This window comes from Erpetoichthys calabaricus, chromosome 1, assembly GCF_900747795.2.
Source record: "Erpetoichthys calabaricus chromosome 1, fErpCal1.3, whole genome shotgun sequence".
In the NCBI taxonomy this organism is placed as follows: domain Eukaryota; kingdom Metazoa; phylum Chordata; class Cladistia; order Polypteriformes; family Polypteridae; genus Erpetoichthys; species Erpetoichthys calabaricus.
In genome coordinates, this window is record NC_041394.2 from 140,487,727 (window position 1) to 140,503,042 (window position 15,316).

The 15,316-nt window shown below is 42.8% G+C and overlaps 1 non-coding gene across 1 annotated transcript; it reads right to left on the reverse strand.

The window, feature by feature from the left end:
- Positions 1-4,254: 4,254 nt before the first annotated feature.
- LOC114641171 (U2 spliceosomal RNA) lies at positions 4,255-4,445 on the reverse strand. Its single transcript, XR_007933889.1, has one exon. It is a non-coding gene; the product is annotated as a U2 spliceosomal RNA (small nuclear RNA).
- Positions 4,446-15,316: the final 10,871 nt, after the last annotated feature.

Sequence of the window (15,316 nt, forward strand, 5' to 3'; positions counted from 1 at the left end):
TGAATTTATGAACAGATAATTATAAGTTAATTCTTTTTGTACTCACCAGGCCAAAATCAAGGATTGGATACAGGACCCAGATGGACTACAGGTAAGTATTTTTAATATTTTATGAGAAAATAAATTACAGGCAACTTTTTAATTGTATAGTGTGAAAAAATGTAAATAGTGAAAAAAAATTTTAGTGAAAAAAATAAACTGAATTTGAAAAATTGCAAAAATGAAAAAAGTGCACTGCAAAAATGAAAAAATACTTAGACAGGATCCTGTAAATTGAAAATAAGATTAGACCAGAAATATTTTACTTGTCTCTAATCTAATCAAAAACTATTAATTTTTTTTTTTATTTTATTCAAGTAAAAAAAGAAGGCAAAAAAGTTGCAGGTAAGTAACAAAACTTTTAAAATCACTTAACCAAACCTTTTCCCAGGAAAAATAAGAATGTACTAGCAAAATCCCTAACATTTCAGGGCTTGATGTCCCTTCATCAGAGGAATAACTGAAACTGACAAAAGGGCAGCTTTTAAACCCATCCCCTGTGACACCAGATGTTTTAATCACATCATGTGATCACTTAAAAATAATTACCTATTGGAGAACAATAAACCCATAAATAAATAAGATTATAATTAAATTAATTACATAGGCACTTTTTTGGACATAAATTAACAAATTTTTCTTCAATTTAGTCATTACAAATGTGATCTGTCATACCCGATTCCTCAATAGGACTCCATCCTAATCTGAATCTCAGCTATAATTCTACAGAATTTATCTATTTAACTAATAGACCTGTAAAACAATTTAGCTTGGAAAATCAATTAACACAATAACTAACCTCCTCCTCCCCTAGGCCTTTAGCTCCATATTCACTATCCACTCGAAAGAGATGAAAAAACAGAGACCAAATAATTCCTCCTTCCACTGAAATAGGACACTAGCCTCGGTTAGGGTTTAGGGTAGGGGATAATAGCCTTGCGGCATGCGTTGGTCCACTATTTCAGGTATAAAAAACTTATTTAATCGGGATTCCTTATTCTAATTTTTATAGTGGTCTGTTGACCCTCTCAAGATTGCTCTATCATCCAAAATAACAATTCTAATTAAATCTATAAATTTGTCAACAAGATTTTTATAATTTTTTTTTAACAATAGCTCCCCAATCAGGATCTGAGCCATTGATTACCTCGTCAATAATTTTAAATACAAAATTTTGATTTAACTATACAGTTACCTCTGGATATATCCAGAACACTAGAAGCAGTTCACACTAGACCATCCATAAATATTCCAATCAGGTACTTTTACTCACTATTACTTTGGGTTTAGGTTTATTTTATTTGTCATATATAGGTTAACACAGGGTCAACATTATAATGATATGTGTATGAGAAGAACAAGTCACTCAGCCTAGTTCCAATAAAGCTAAAAATTAAAAAAAAAAAAAATTATAAAAAAACTACAAGTTAAAAATAGACTAGCAATATAAAATAAAGTGTATACATTTTAAAAGAAGTTATACAGCAATATGAGTTGAATGAGCAGCAGGTACAAATGACAGTTATTGTACAGATAATGTTTTATAAAGTACAGATGCATATTCCATAAAGTGCAGATGCATGTTCCAGTCAGTATTCCAAGTGTGTGCAGGTACAGTTTGTATGTGAGTAGTGCAATGTAGATGTAGTACAATGTAGGTGTAATGTAAGTGTATGTGGGTGTTCAGGTGTTGCTGTTGAGGAGTCGAATGGCCTGGTAGTAAAAACTGTTCTTAAGTCTTGTTACTGTCTGGCAGACGATACAGGAGTCTGGCTGCTCGGACTACAAGGAGAACAGCTGGCGTGCTGGATGGCTGTGGTCCTTTATGATGCTGCTTGTCTTACGCAAGCACCAATGGAGGTAAATGTCTTCAATGGCAGGGAGACTCTTGCCCGTGATGTGCTCTGCTGCCTTCACCACTCTCTGTAGTGATTTCCGGCTGCTGGCAGAGCAGCTCCCATACCAGACGGTAATGCAGCCCGTCAGCAGACTCTCGACCACACTCCTGTAAAAGTTTGAGGTGATGTTGGCATTCATACCAAACTTTCTCAGCCTCCTCAGGAAGTAGAGCTGCTGGTGAGCTTTCCTGACCAGTGTCTATGTGAAGGGTCTACGAGAGATCCTCGGTGATGTTTACTCCGAGGAACTTGAAGCTGTTAAGCCTTTCAACTTCTACACCGCTGATGTAGATGGCCTGGTGTTCTCTGCCTTGCTGTTTCCGATAATCCACGATCATCTCCTTGGTTTTGCTGACGTTAAGAGACAAGTTGTTATCCAGGCACCAATTACTCAGTGCCATCACCTCCTGTCTGTAGGCCGTCTCATCGCTGTCAGTGATAAGGCCTATGATGGTTGTGTCGTCCGCAAACTTGATGGTGTTTGTGCCGTGTTTTGCAACACAGTCGTGGGTGAACAAGGAACACAAGAGGGGGCTAAGCACACAGCCCTGCGGTGCTCCTGTGTTTAAAATGAGTGATGAGGACATGTGTTTGCCGACTCTCACCACCTGAGGCCTGTTTGTGAGGAAAGAGAAAATCCATCTGCAGATGGTCGTCCCCAGCCCAAGGTCATCAAGCTTCAAGATGAGTTTTGAGGGGATGATGGTGTTGAATGCCGAGCTGTAATCTATGAACAGCATTCTTATATATGTATTTCCTCTTTCCAGGCGGGTGAGGGCAGTGTTTATTCTTAGCGCAATAGCATTCTCTGTAGATCTGTTTGCTCTGTAAGCAAATTGGAGAGGGTCCAGCGTGTTGGGGATGGAGGAGCAGATGTAACCTTTGACCTGTCGCTCAAAGCACTTCATAATGACTGATATCGGTGCAACCGGGCGATAGTCATTCAGACAGGAGACCACCAGTTTCTTTGGGACAGGAATGATGGTGGATGCCTTGAAGGAAGTGGGGACCACTGACTGCCTCAGGGAGAGATTGAAGATGTTGGTGAACACACCTGCTAGCTGGTCAGCACATGCCCTGACGGCACGGCCAGGGATGCCATCTGGTCCCGGAGCTTTGCGAGGATTGACCTTTTTGAAGGACCTTCTCACATCAGACGTTTCAAGGATCAGAGTGACGGACTCACTGCCCCCTTGAGGATGTACCATCTGTTCTTTGTTGGCTGCATCAAAACAAGCATAGAAGGTGTTGAGCTTGTCTGCAAGAGATGCAGTGGGCTGAACATTGACTGTGTTTTTCTTTTTATAGTCAGTGATGCAGCACAGTCCATTCCACAGGCACTTGGTGTCAGAGCTGTGGTAGCTTGACTCCACTTTGTCCCTGTAGTCCCATTTGGCCTTCTTGATGGACTTCCAGAGGTCGTATCTGGCTGCTTTGTATGCATCAGAGTTCCCTGAGCCAAAGGCAGAGGTCCGCGCCTTGAGCTTAGCCCGAATCTCCCCATTTACCCAGGGTTTCTGGTTAGGATATATGCAAACACTGGTTTTAGTGACAACATCATTAATGCACTTGCATCAGGAACGTGGAGATGTCCTTGACAGGTGTATGAGGATTTCTCATGGCAATCGTCACTCTCCTTTCCTCTCTCTGAATGGGGCAGTTTCTCACAAATCGAGCAAAGGGGGAGTCCAGCACCATGTTCTGGACCATTTCCTAGTAACGTTTGCAGATCACAATGGAGGCAAACGTGACATAGAAGAGGCCCACGGCGAATGACTGGATGCTCAGGGTTTCAGCTCTGGAGAATCCCTGCTCCATGACCATCTTCCTCCCAAAGGTCTCTGTGCTCATTACAGGGATCCTTCCCTCCACCTCCTTAAGCCTCAGCACCACAGCCTGCTTCATCCAGGGTTCCAGAGCCAGGGGGCCCTCCTGGAACCTCCGGGCTGGAGTCGGGTGAGCTGCGGCCTGGGAAGTAGAGGAGCCAGGCGAGGAGCACTCTTCCAGGCTGTGAATGGCCGCCTTCTCCCTACCCAGCTTCTTGGAGGTCTTCCTTACCAGAGCAGGAACTGGAGCCAGGGTTGTCGAATCCATTCTTTGTCTTCGAGATGGAGGTCCTCTGCAGTTGAGAGATGAATCGTCAGGAAGATGGCTCTCTTCTTGGTGTGTGAGGCTATGCAAATGAGCCTCCTCAATCTTCTTTCTTCTTCTTTTCACTCTTAATAGAGAGAGCTGTTAAAACGGTTCTTGGTTTAAATCCTTTCAACTTTGCAAAAAGTGGTGGACTCAGCCGACCTACTTCCACTCAGAATTAAGGATTAGGTAGTCGTAAAAACAGCTATTGTTCCTCCTTACTGACTTTGAGAGCGGTGTACTCGGCCAACCTACTCAATTGCCGTCAAAAGGATCAATATCGCATGCAACGATCCAAATAGCAGACCAAGCGGCTCTCCGCTTTGATAAGAACAGATACAACACTTGATCTTAGCCAAAAGGCCGAGAAGTGTTCTTGCCTGGTTTAGTTCTTATTTATCAAATCAATACCAGTACGTACAGAAATGTACTGACAGTACTCCATCATTATACATGGAAGTGAGATATGTTGTTCCACAAGGCTCAGTACTGGGACCTTTACTGTTTTTACTTTACATGCTCTGATCGATCATTAGAAAACATGATGTTAATTTTCACTTGTATGCAGATGACACACAGTTATACTGTACCTTTCTTTTAGACCAAATGAAGTTTCTCAGATTTTGTTTTTAATTAGTTGTGTTAGTAAATTTAAAGGAGTGGATGGATGAAAACTACTTATCTTTAAACACAGATCTAGGCATTATTTTTGACTTTAGTATGTCATTTCAAGCTCAAATTACAAGCTTGTCCAAAACATGTTTCTTCCATCTTTAAAAATGTGAGGATATTAAGGTGTTTTCTAAATATGAGGGACACTGTGAAATTAACTCATGCATTTATTTCTAGTAGGTTTGGCTAGTGCAGTGTGGTGTTCAGTGGTTGTTCAAATTGTTCTTTTATGCACCTTCCAGTTAATCCAAAATGCTGCTGCAAGAATTATTACAAGAACAAGTAAATACAAAGACATAACTCCAGTTCTTAAATCCTCATACTGGCTCCCAGTTAAGTTTAGGGCAGATTTCAAAATCCTACTTTTAGCATATAAAGCCTTAAATGGCCAAGGAAGGTCTGGCTTACTTTTCCAAACTTACTTAGAAACCAGAACACACAATAAAATCTCAAGATGCTAATGTGCTTATGATTCCAAGGATTACTAAAATAACAGTGGGAGGTTGAGCTTTTAGTTACAATCCCCCTAAACTGTGGAATGGTCTGCCTACTACTGTAAGAGATGCCCCCTCAGTCTCAGCTTTCAAATTCTGGCTGAAGACTCACTACTTCAGTTTAGCATACCCAGACTAGAGCTGCTAATTAACTGTGCATACTGCATCTGTTTGTCATAATTTGTTACTAACCTTCACCTATTCTGTTTCTCTTCTTGGTACTCAACTTGGCACTAGAGCAGTGGCACCAAGTGCCACATTTGTCTGTCTGCTAAGGAAAAGTCATCCCCAAATGGATAAGCACTGGAATCCTCGGGTAGGAGGGTCCTTTCATTAGATTGGCCGGCCCAACACTGACTCAGCCGTGGAATGCCCAGTATTGGGGAGGCAGCTAATGGCTGAGGTCTCCAGGACTCTGAACAAATCTGAATCCTATTATGTGATGATATCTACTCCTGTATTTTGCTCTGTACTTGTAATATTACTATTGAACTATTTTATACTGAGGATTACTGTGTTCTGTGTGTGTATTGTATTGACCCCCCTTTTTTTGACACCCACTGCACACCCAACCTACCTGGAAAGGGGTCTTACTCTGCATTGCCATTCCCAAGGTTTCTTCCATTTTTTTTTTTTCTCTTGTACAAGTGTGTTTTTTTAGGGTTGGGGAGTTTTTCTTGTCTTCTTAGAGAGCAGAGGCTGTCAGGCTGTCAAAAGACAAGGCCTGTTAAAGCCCATGGTTTCACTCCTTGCAATGATTTTGGGGTTAACCCTAACCATACCCCTAACTCAAAAAAAAAAAACCCACTAAGAGTAGATATGGCAAATCTAACCAGGTTGGCCAAAATCACACACAGCTTATTGAGGCCAAGCACCATCAGTATGTAGTGGAGGAGAAATGTAGAAGCTAGGCAATTCCCGGCCGTTTGTTCAGAAGTGTCTTGGTGTGATTGAGTCAAAGTCTCAATCCTGTGTTTCTCAGCTCAGTAACTGCAGAGCTGTTTTACAAAAAATAACACGGCTTGGGCTTACCGACATTATGACAATTTTGAATACGCATTATAATTCAGTCTAGGAGAATTTACAGAAAGACCTTAAGACAAACACTCAGGGACGGGAAGAGAAATGGCCCACAAAGGGAAAGGGATCGGGGATGATTCTCAAGCCCAAGCAAGCAGAGTGTCCTTTGGGAACCCCAGCCCAGTGTCAGCCTTCCACCCCACAGAGGAAAAGGAGAATGAAGATACTGGCCGAGATGGTACACCTCTTAGTCTCTGACTTGCATTCTAGCTTAGGCTTAATCAGGAGAGTGTAGAATGCAACACAGAGAGAACAGTCTAATCTGCATAAGCCTAGGACTGACTTAGACTTTCCCACTCCTCCAAACAACCCCAATCTTAACCTCACTAGAAACAACGCAGAAATAATAACCATAGACAAACAGATAGAGTTTAGAAGTGTTCAGTTCCCCTAACCCTAGCTGTAGTAAACGTAGGAGACACATTAATACCTTTTAGAAAAAAAATGTAGATTGTTTTTTGGTGCCAAAGGAGAGACACCTATTTATCGGTGATTCCAACCTGTCCAGAATTCCAGAACATCAGTATGGAAAGGTGCAAATTGACAGCTATCTGGAGCCAAATTTTTAAACACAATGGCAATTTTGGAAAAATTGGTACCAGGACACTAAAGTTAAGACAGTGGTGCTCTTCATTTGGAATCAAGAACAAGCAAAATAAAGTGAGAGAAATGACGTCTAAACAGATACATAAAATGTACAAGGGCGGCAACGGTAGCCTTTCCAAATAGTAAAGTGTACATCCCGTTACTGAATTACTAGAGAGAGTTAGACACAGCTGAACAAAATAATTTAGCGGATACTAATAGATTCATCCAGCATGCGTTTTCACACATCACCCACACACCCTCTTCCCAATCCCGGGCGTCCGAATTTGGAACAAATAATTAGGATTCACTGGATGACAAACAGTGCAGAAAATCTTAAATCATTGGGTCCAATATTTAAACTAATTAAAAATTGAGTTCAAACTTAGGACACTATACCCCTAAACAAATTCTGAACTTAACCTCACAAACCAGGCAGCAATAGTATCCTGGACGCCTAATCTTAAGTCAATAACCCGCACACATCCACCTTAATATGATAAGTCAACTCCAAGTTTATAAGACGAAAAATTAGGGGCAGTTCAAACTTAGGACAGTTCACCCCTAATCAAATCCTAAACTTAACCTCACAGACCAGGCAACAACAGTAATCTGAAGACCTAATCTTAAGTCAATAATCAGCATATATTTACTTTATATTTTTTATCATATATATTTACTTTAGAGTAAAATTAAGCTCTAGTTCAAGACTTAAGATTCATTCTCATATTTTAGTCGATCCTAAGTTTAAAATGGAAAAATGAGCCGAATCAAAAATTGTAACAGAACACCGGTCCAACCACAGAAATACGGGGAGGTAGACTAAAACCATTCAGAATGCAATTACCTTAGTCTCACGATCGACTCAACAGGGATTAAAAATTAAATACCAAAAACTGTGTCTATGCGATCCAACGAAAAAAGTACTGGATGGTTTACATAGGTGAGACGGAATGCTCTCAGGAGAAGGTTCCATCAACATGTGCTTATAGATATACTGTATACTTTATTAATCCCCAAGGGGAAATTCACATACTCCAGCAGCAGCAGCAGCAGCAGCAGCATACTGATAAAAAACAATATTAATTAAAGAGCAATAAAAGCGCAGTGCTAGTTAAAAAATGCAAGGTGGAGAGTGCAAGGCAGGTATAATGTTCAATAATCTTGTATAGTGTTAACGTTTACCCACACGGGTGAAATTGAAGAGTCACATACTGTGGGGGAGGAATGATCTCCTCAGTCTGTCAGTGGAGCAGGACAGTGACAGCAATCTGTCGCTGAAGCTGCTCCTCTGTCTGGAGATGATATTGTTCAGTGGATGTAGTGGGTTCTCCATGATTGACAGGAGCCTGCTCAGCGCCCGTCGCTCTGCCACAGATATCAGACTGTCCAGCTCTGTGCCTACAATAGAGCCTGCCTTCCTCACCAGTTTGTCCAGGTATGAGGCATCCCTCTTCTTTATGCTGCCTCCCCAGTACACCACCGCGTAGAAGTGGGTGCTCGCCACAACTGTCTGATAGAACATCTGCAGCATCTTATTGCAGATGTTGAAGGACGTCAGCCTTCTAAGGAAGTATAGTCGGCCCTTTCCTCTCTTGCACAGAACATCAGTATTGGCAGACCAGTCCAATTTATCATCCAGCTGCACTCTCTGCACACAGTCACCTTTGATAATCATGGGTCCGGGCCTCCTAAAATCCACCACCAGCTCCTTGGTTTTGCTGGTGTTCAGGGTGTAGGTGGTTGAGTTGCACCATTTAACAAAGTCCTTGATTAGGTTCCTATACTCCTTCTCCTGCCCTCTCCAGATGCAGCCCACGATAGTAGTGTCATCAGCAAACTTTTGCACGTGGCAGGACTCCGAATTTTATTGGAAGTCCGATGTATATAGGCTGAACAGGACCGGAGAAAGCCCAGTCCCCTGCAGCGCTCCTGTGCTGCTGACCACAATAAGACCTGCAGTTCCTGAGATGCACATACTGAGGTCTGTATGTAAGAGTCCACAATCCATGCCACCAGGTATGAATCTACTAACATCTCTGTCAGCTTGTCACTAAAGAGCTGAGGTTGGATGGTGTTGAAGGCACTAGAGAAGTCCAGAAACATAATTCTTACTGCACCACTGCCTCTGTCCAAGTGGGAGAGGGATCGGTGTAGCATATACCACCTTCATATGCACCTGCATACCACCTTCTCCTGGTATGCAAACTGCAGAGGGTCGAGGGAGTGGCGGACCTGTGACTTCAAGTGGTGAAGCAGCATCCGCTCCATGGTCTTCATCACATATGACATCAGGGCGACAGGTCTGAAGTCATTCAACTCACCAGGACGTGATACCTTTGGGACTGGGGTGAAGCAAGATATTTTCCAGAGCCTTGGGACTCTCCCCCTGTTCCAGGCTCAAGTTGAGATGCGCTGTAGAGGACTCCCCAACTCCAACGTACAGGCCTTCAGCAGTCGTGGCGATACTCCATCTAGACCCACTGCTTTGCTGGCACGAAGCCTCCTCAGCTCTCCACTTACCTGGGCAGCTGTAATTGTGGATGGGGGGAAACTCTCTCCTATGCTGGTATCAACGGAAGGATGGGTGGAGAGTGCAGTACTCTGAGGTGAGAGTGAGATTGGTTAGGGTGATCAAACCTGCTGAAAAAGTTGTTCATCAAGTTTGCTCTCTCCATGTCTCTCTCGATGGAGGCACCCCGCTTCGAGTTGCAGCCAGTGATGATCTTCATCCTATCCCACACTTCCGTCATGCTGTTATTCTGCAGCTTCTGCTCCAGTTTTCTCCTGTACTGCTCCTTCGCCGCCCTGAGCTGGACTCAGAGTTCCTTCTGCACGTGCTTGAGCTCATGCTGATCACCGCCTTTAAAAGCTCTTTTCTTCTTGTTGAAAAGGCCCTTGATGTCACTTGTAATCCATGGCTTGTTAGCATAGTAGCGTACTGTTCTTACTGGAACTACACTGTCCATAGAGAAGTTGATGTAGTCAGTAGTGCAGTCAACAACCTCCTCAATGTTCTCACTATATGACCCCTGCAGGATATCCCAGTCTGTAGTTCCAAAGCAGTCTCTCAGAGCCTGCTCTGCCTCAGTAGACCACTTCCTGAATGAGCGTGTGGTTGTAGGTAGCTCCCTCACTCTTGGTTTGTAGTGAGGCTGAAGCAGAACCAGGTTATGATCTGCTTTCCCAAGCGGGGTGGAGCTGTATGCGTCCTTAATGTTTGCATACAGTAGGTCAATAATCCTATTTCCCCGGGTGTTACAATCAACATCCTGGAAGAAGGCAGGTAATGTTTTGTCCAGCGTCACATGGTTAAAATCTCCAGAGATTAGGGGGTTATTTTCCGTACGTCGCTTAAATCATCTGAGATCAGATGCTTCATCTTGGATGAATAATGCCAGTGAAACTCATCCGGATAAGTCGGTTTTTCAAACGCAGCCGTGTAGTAGATTAGTCTAGCTGGATCTAACCATCCGAGATGAATGCGCGCGCCCGCGCTGATTGAAAAGCCCATATACAGTGGTGTGAAAAACTATTTGCCCCCTTCCTGATTTCTTATTCTTTTGCATGTTTGTCACACAAAATGTTTCTGATCATCAAACAAATTTAACCATTAGTCAAATATAACACAAGTAACACAAAATGCAGTTTTTAAATGATGGTTTTTATTATTTAGGGAGAAAAAAAAATCCAAACCTACATGGCCCTGTGTGAAAAAGTAATTGCCCCCTGAACCTAATAACTGGTTGGGCCACCCTTAGCAGCAATAACTGCAATCAAGCGTTTGCGATAACTTGCAATGAGTCTTTAACAGCGCTCTGGAGGAATTTTGGCCCACTCATCTTTGCAAAATTGTTGTAATTCAGCTTTATTTGAGGGTTTTCTAGCATGAACCGCCTTTTTAAGGTCATGCCATAGCATCTCAATTGGATTCAGGTCAGGACTTTGACTAGGCCACTCCAAAGTCTTCATTTTGTTTTTCTTCAGCCATTCAGAGGTGGATTTGCTGGTGTGTTTTGGGTCATTGTCCTGTTGCAGCACCCAAGATCGCTTCAGCTTGAGTTGATGAACAGATGGCCGGACATTCTCCTTCAGGATTTTTTGGTAGACAGTAGAATTCATGGTTCCATCTATCACAGCAAACCTTCCAGGTCCTGAAGCAGCAAAACAACCCCAGACCATCACACTACCACCACCATATTTTACTGTTGGTATGATGTTCTTTTTCTGAAATGCTGTGTTCCTTTTACGCCAGATGTAACGGGACATTTGCCTTCCAAAAAGTTCAACTTTTGACTCATCAGTCCACAAGGTATTTTCCCAAAAGTCTTGGCAATCATTGAGATGTTTCTTAGCAAAATTGAGACGAGCCCTAATGTTCTTTTTGCTTAACAGTGGTTTGCGTCTTGGAAATCTGCCATGCAGGCCGTTTTTGCCCAGTCTCTTTCTTATGGTGGAGTCGTGAACACTGACCTTAATTGAGGCAAGTGAGGCCTGCAGTTCTTTAGACGTTGTCCTGGGGTCTTTTGTGACCTCTCGGATGAGTCGTCTCTGCGCTCTTGGGGTAATTTTGGTCGGCCGGCCACTCCTGGGAAGGTTCACCATTGTTCCATGTTTTTGCCATTTGTGGATAATGGCTCTCACTGTGGTTCGCTGGAGTCCCAAAGCTTTAAAAATGGCTTTATAACCTTTACCAGACTGATAGATCTCAATTACTTCTGTTCTCATTTGTTCCTGAATTTCTTTGGATCTTGGCATGATGTCTATCTTTTGAGGTGCTTTTGGTCTACTTCTCTGTGTCAGGCAGCTCCTATTTAAGTGATTTCTTGATTGAAACAGGTGTGGCAGTAATCAGGCTTGGGGGTGGCTACGGAAATTGAACTCAGGTGTGATACACAACAGTTAGGTTATTTTTTAACAAGGGGGCAATTACTTTTTCACATAGGGCCATGTAGGTTTGGATTTTTTTTCTCCTTAAATAATAAACACCATCATTTAAAAACTGCATTTTGTGTTTACTTGTGTTATATTTGACTAATGGTTAAATGTGTTTGATGATCAGAAACATTTTGTGTGACAAACATGCAAAAGAATAAGAAATCAGGAAGGGGGCAAATAGTTTTTCACACCACTGTATATTGAGTCTAGAAAACATGATCTGTAAGTCTTTGACAGGCTGTAACAAAATGATGAAAGAACGGGCGCTTTTTTTTTTCACACGAGCAAGACCTTTTATTCGAAGGATATGAAGAATTTCAAGATTTAATATGCACAAGGGGTAACACTGCAAAAGCAGCCCAAACCAGAAAAGATGGCTGGCAAAAAGTGGCCGACAAATTAAACGCTAAGTAGTGTGCATTGTACTTACTGAATGCAGCATTTCATTTCCTATGTGTCAGATTAATTATTATTTAATATGTCATAATTCCAGATCAAACGTGAGCACAAGGAAAACATGGAAACAGGTTAAAGTGAAGTACAAGAATATACTTCAAACTGGTAAATATCAGTATATAACTATTTAAAGAATTGTTGACATAAAGAATCATATATAATATAAAAAACATTCATCCATCCACTTTCCAACCCGCTGAATCCGAACACAGGGTCACGGGGGTCTGCTGGAGCCAGTCCCAGCCAACACAGGGCACAAGGCAGGAAACAATCCTGGGCAGGGTGCCAGCCCACCGCAGAAAAACATTCATTCTAAAGCTAATAAGAAGGCAGACAAGCAAAAAACAGGTAGAGGTCCACGCGGTCCAGACCTAACCCCTGCAGAAAAGTTGGCTCCCTAGCAAAATGCCCATCGCCCTGTTTCTGAGGGCATTCCAGGGCAAAGCTCCTCCTCAGAACCAGTGACAGGTTGCAGTGGTCACTTCATTTCAGGTAAAGGATGATCATTGCATATATTTGTCATCGATGTGTGCCATAGGTACGTTCCATATAGCCCTCTTTTTTGTTGGGTCAGTTGCAGGGAATGTCATATCCCTAGAACCTGTGTCTGACCAACGAGATATTGACGAAGGTCAAATATTTGATGAAGACACTGTATCTGATTATTCGGATCTGCGTACAATCCAGTGCCCCAATCATATTTGGAAATCCTGGGTAATGAGAATGTTAAGCTGATTGTGAGATTCTTCATGGAACTATGGGTGTTTTTGCCTATTACCTACCTGCAATGGCATGAAACGCCTCTTTTATTGTCTGCACACGCAGGTGTCCAGGAAACACTATGAAAACCCGAAGGAAATATTTCAGAGCTAAACAGACTTTACGAATTGCCTGGCAAACTGCACTTTTAGATAGATTTTCCGCATCACCTACAGTATACTGTATAAAAAAAGTGCCGCTTGCAAAAAACCTCAAAGCAATGCATACTGTCTGTGTGGTTGTGAGAGCCTGACTTCACCTAGTTTGACTTCGAATATAAGGTGCTAATAAATCTTTGAGGTACAATATTCCCCCTCGGCTAAAGCGGTAGCTTTCGAAAAGAATTTCCTCCGGGAGCAATAAAGGATCTTGCAGATCACGCAAAACCCTCTCTATATGAAATTCTCTTCTTATAATTTGCGCACCGATATCAATTGGTTGCTCATTCATGAACAGTGAAGCAATGACTGAACGAATTCCATGCACGGACACTGATTAAGTGTGTGAGCTAATCCTTGTTTACATAGAACAAACCTGCTCCGAGCAGGTTTGAGGATTTGGATGTGTTGCTATGACAACACATCCAACAAGAGTTTCGAAAAACCGACAGATCCAGGATCATGCCAAATCGTCAACAATTACATCTGGCTAAAGGAGTAATCCACGTATGAAAAATACCCCCTAGCACAAGTGCCTAACGGTGCTGTTTGTAGTTTAGCAACAGTGGAGTGGATGACGTCACATGTTCCATGGCCATGCGAGGAGGGATGTAAACAATAACAATGGCGTGTCCAAACTCTCTGGGCAAGTAATAGGAACGTAGACTTACAGCCAACAGTTCAATGTCCCTGCAGCAGGTGGAGATTTTGACGTTTACATGTCCAGGGTTGCACCACCTTGTGTTCACATAGAGAGCGAATCCTCATCCTTTCTGCTTCCTGCAGGTATTTGCGTCTCTGTCCGCTCTAACTGTGCTAAACCCGGGTAGCTCCACGTTAGCATCTAGGATGCTAGTCATTAGCCATGTTTCACAAAAACACCCATTCCATTGTCCAAGTATGTCTTTAATCATGTTCAAAGTATAGAGAGCAATCATAGAGCAATCAGGGCACAATGACAGGGCAGTCAGGAGTATTAGTGTGACTGGAGGGTTGATGGGCCTTAATCCTGTCTGGAATGTGCTGACAAGGCGGTCAGTGCTAGAGTCGTTGAGGGTCACCAACACTTCACACTAGAGCCTGGGCTGGAGTGAGGTCTTTGAAGCCATTAACCAAGGATCAATGGGATTAACACTCACAGGCACCAGGGAAAGGTGGGTAGAAGTATGGGCAGCTGGAGGAGACTAGCAGGAGCTCACTTATTCTATTAAAAACAGAGAGACTGTTGCTGTGTCTGACTGCTGTCTGGCTTCTACCTGTTTTTATTTTCAGGTACCTTATTTTTATTTTATTTTGCACCTGATGAAGCCTCATACAAGGAGAAACACATTGTGCATTCTTTTTTAACCCTTCTTTTAAACAGAAAAATCCAGGTTTGGATCTGCAAACAGATGTCAAGAGGTGGTAAAGTATAGCGACTACTTTCCACAGAAGTGGAAAGGATCAGGGTGCAGAAACCAAGGCCAGAGGTGACACAGGAAGCTGGAAACTGGCAGGAGAAAAGTCTAGGCCAAGCAAGGCAAGGACTTCTCTGGAACAGCAGCCAGGTCCATGTGACATCTTTGGCCAGGAGGAGGCCAGTTACTGTCTGGAGCCCTGGTAGGTGTTTGAATTAGCCCCTTCCAACTTGCAACCAAACATAGACACTCAGGGACAGGTGGAGGAAAGGCCCACAAAGGGAAAGGGACCAGGGACAAGCTTCAGGCCCAACCAGGCAAACCGTCCTTCGGAGCCCCAGCCCAGTGCCAGCCTTCCTCTACCACAGAGGGTGAGGACGATGAGGATCCAGGCTGAAGTACACTCATCAAGAGCCTCACAGCCAGAAGTGTGCCTGGCCCATCCAAGTCCAACACTCCTAAGTACCAAGGCACAAGTTAGAAACAGTCAGGGTAGAATAGACACAATAGGAGATGAACAGCAGAATCTTAGGAATCCAGAAATGTACCTAGATAAAGAATCTTGAATCACTGGGTCCAGTATTTAAACTACTTCTAGTCAAGGTTAAGTATAAGAAAGGATAAAAATAGTGATTTCCAAATAATTTAAAGACAGTCTACCCCCACCCTAATCCTTAACTTAACCCCACTAATCTGGCAGCAAAAGT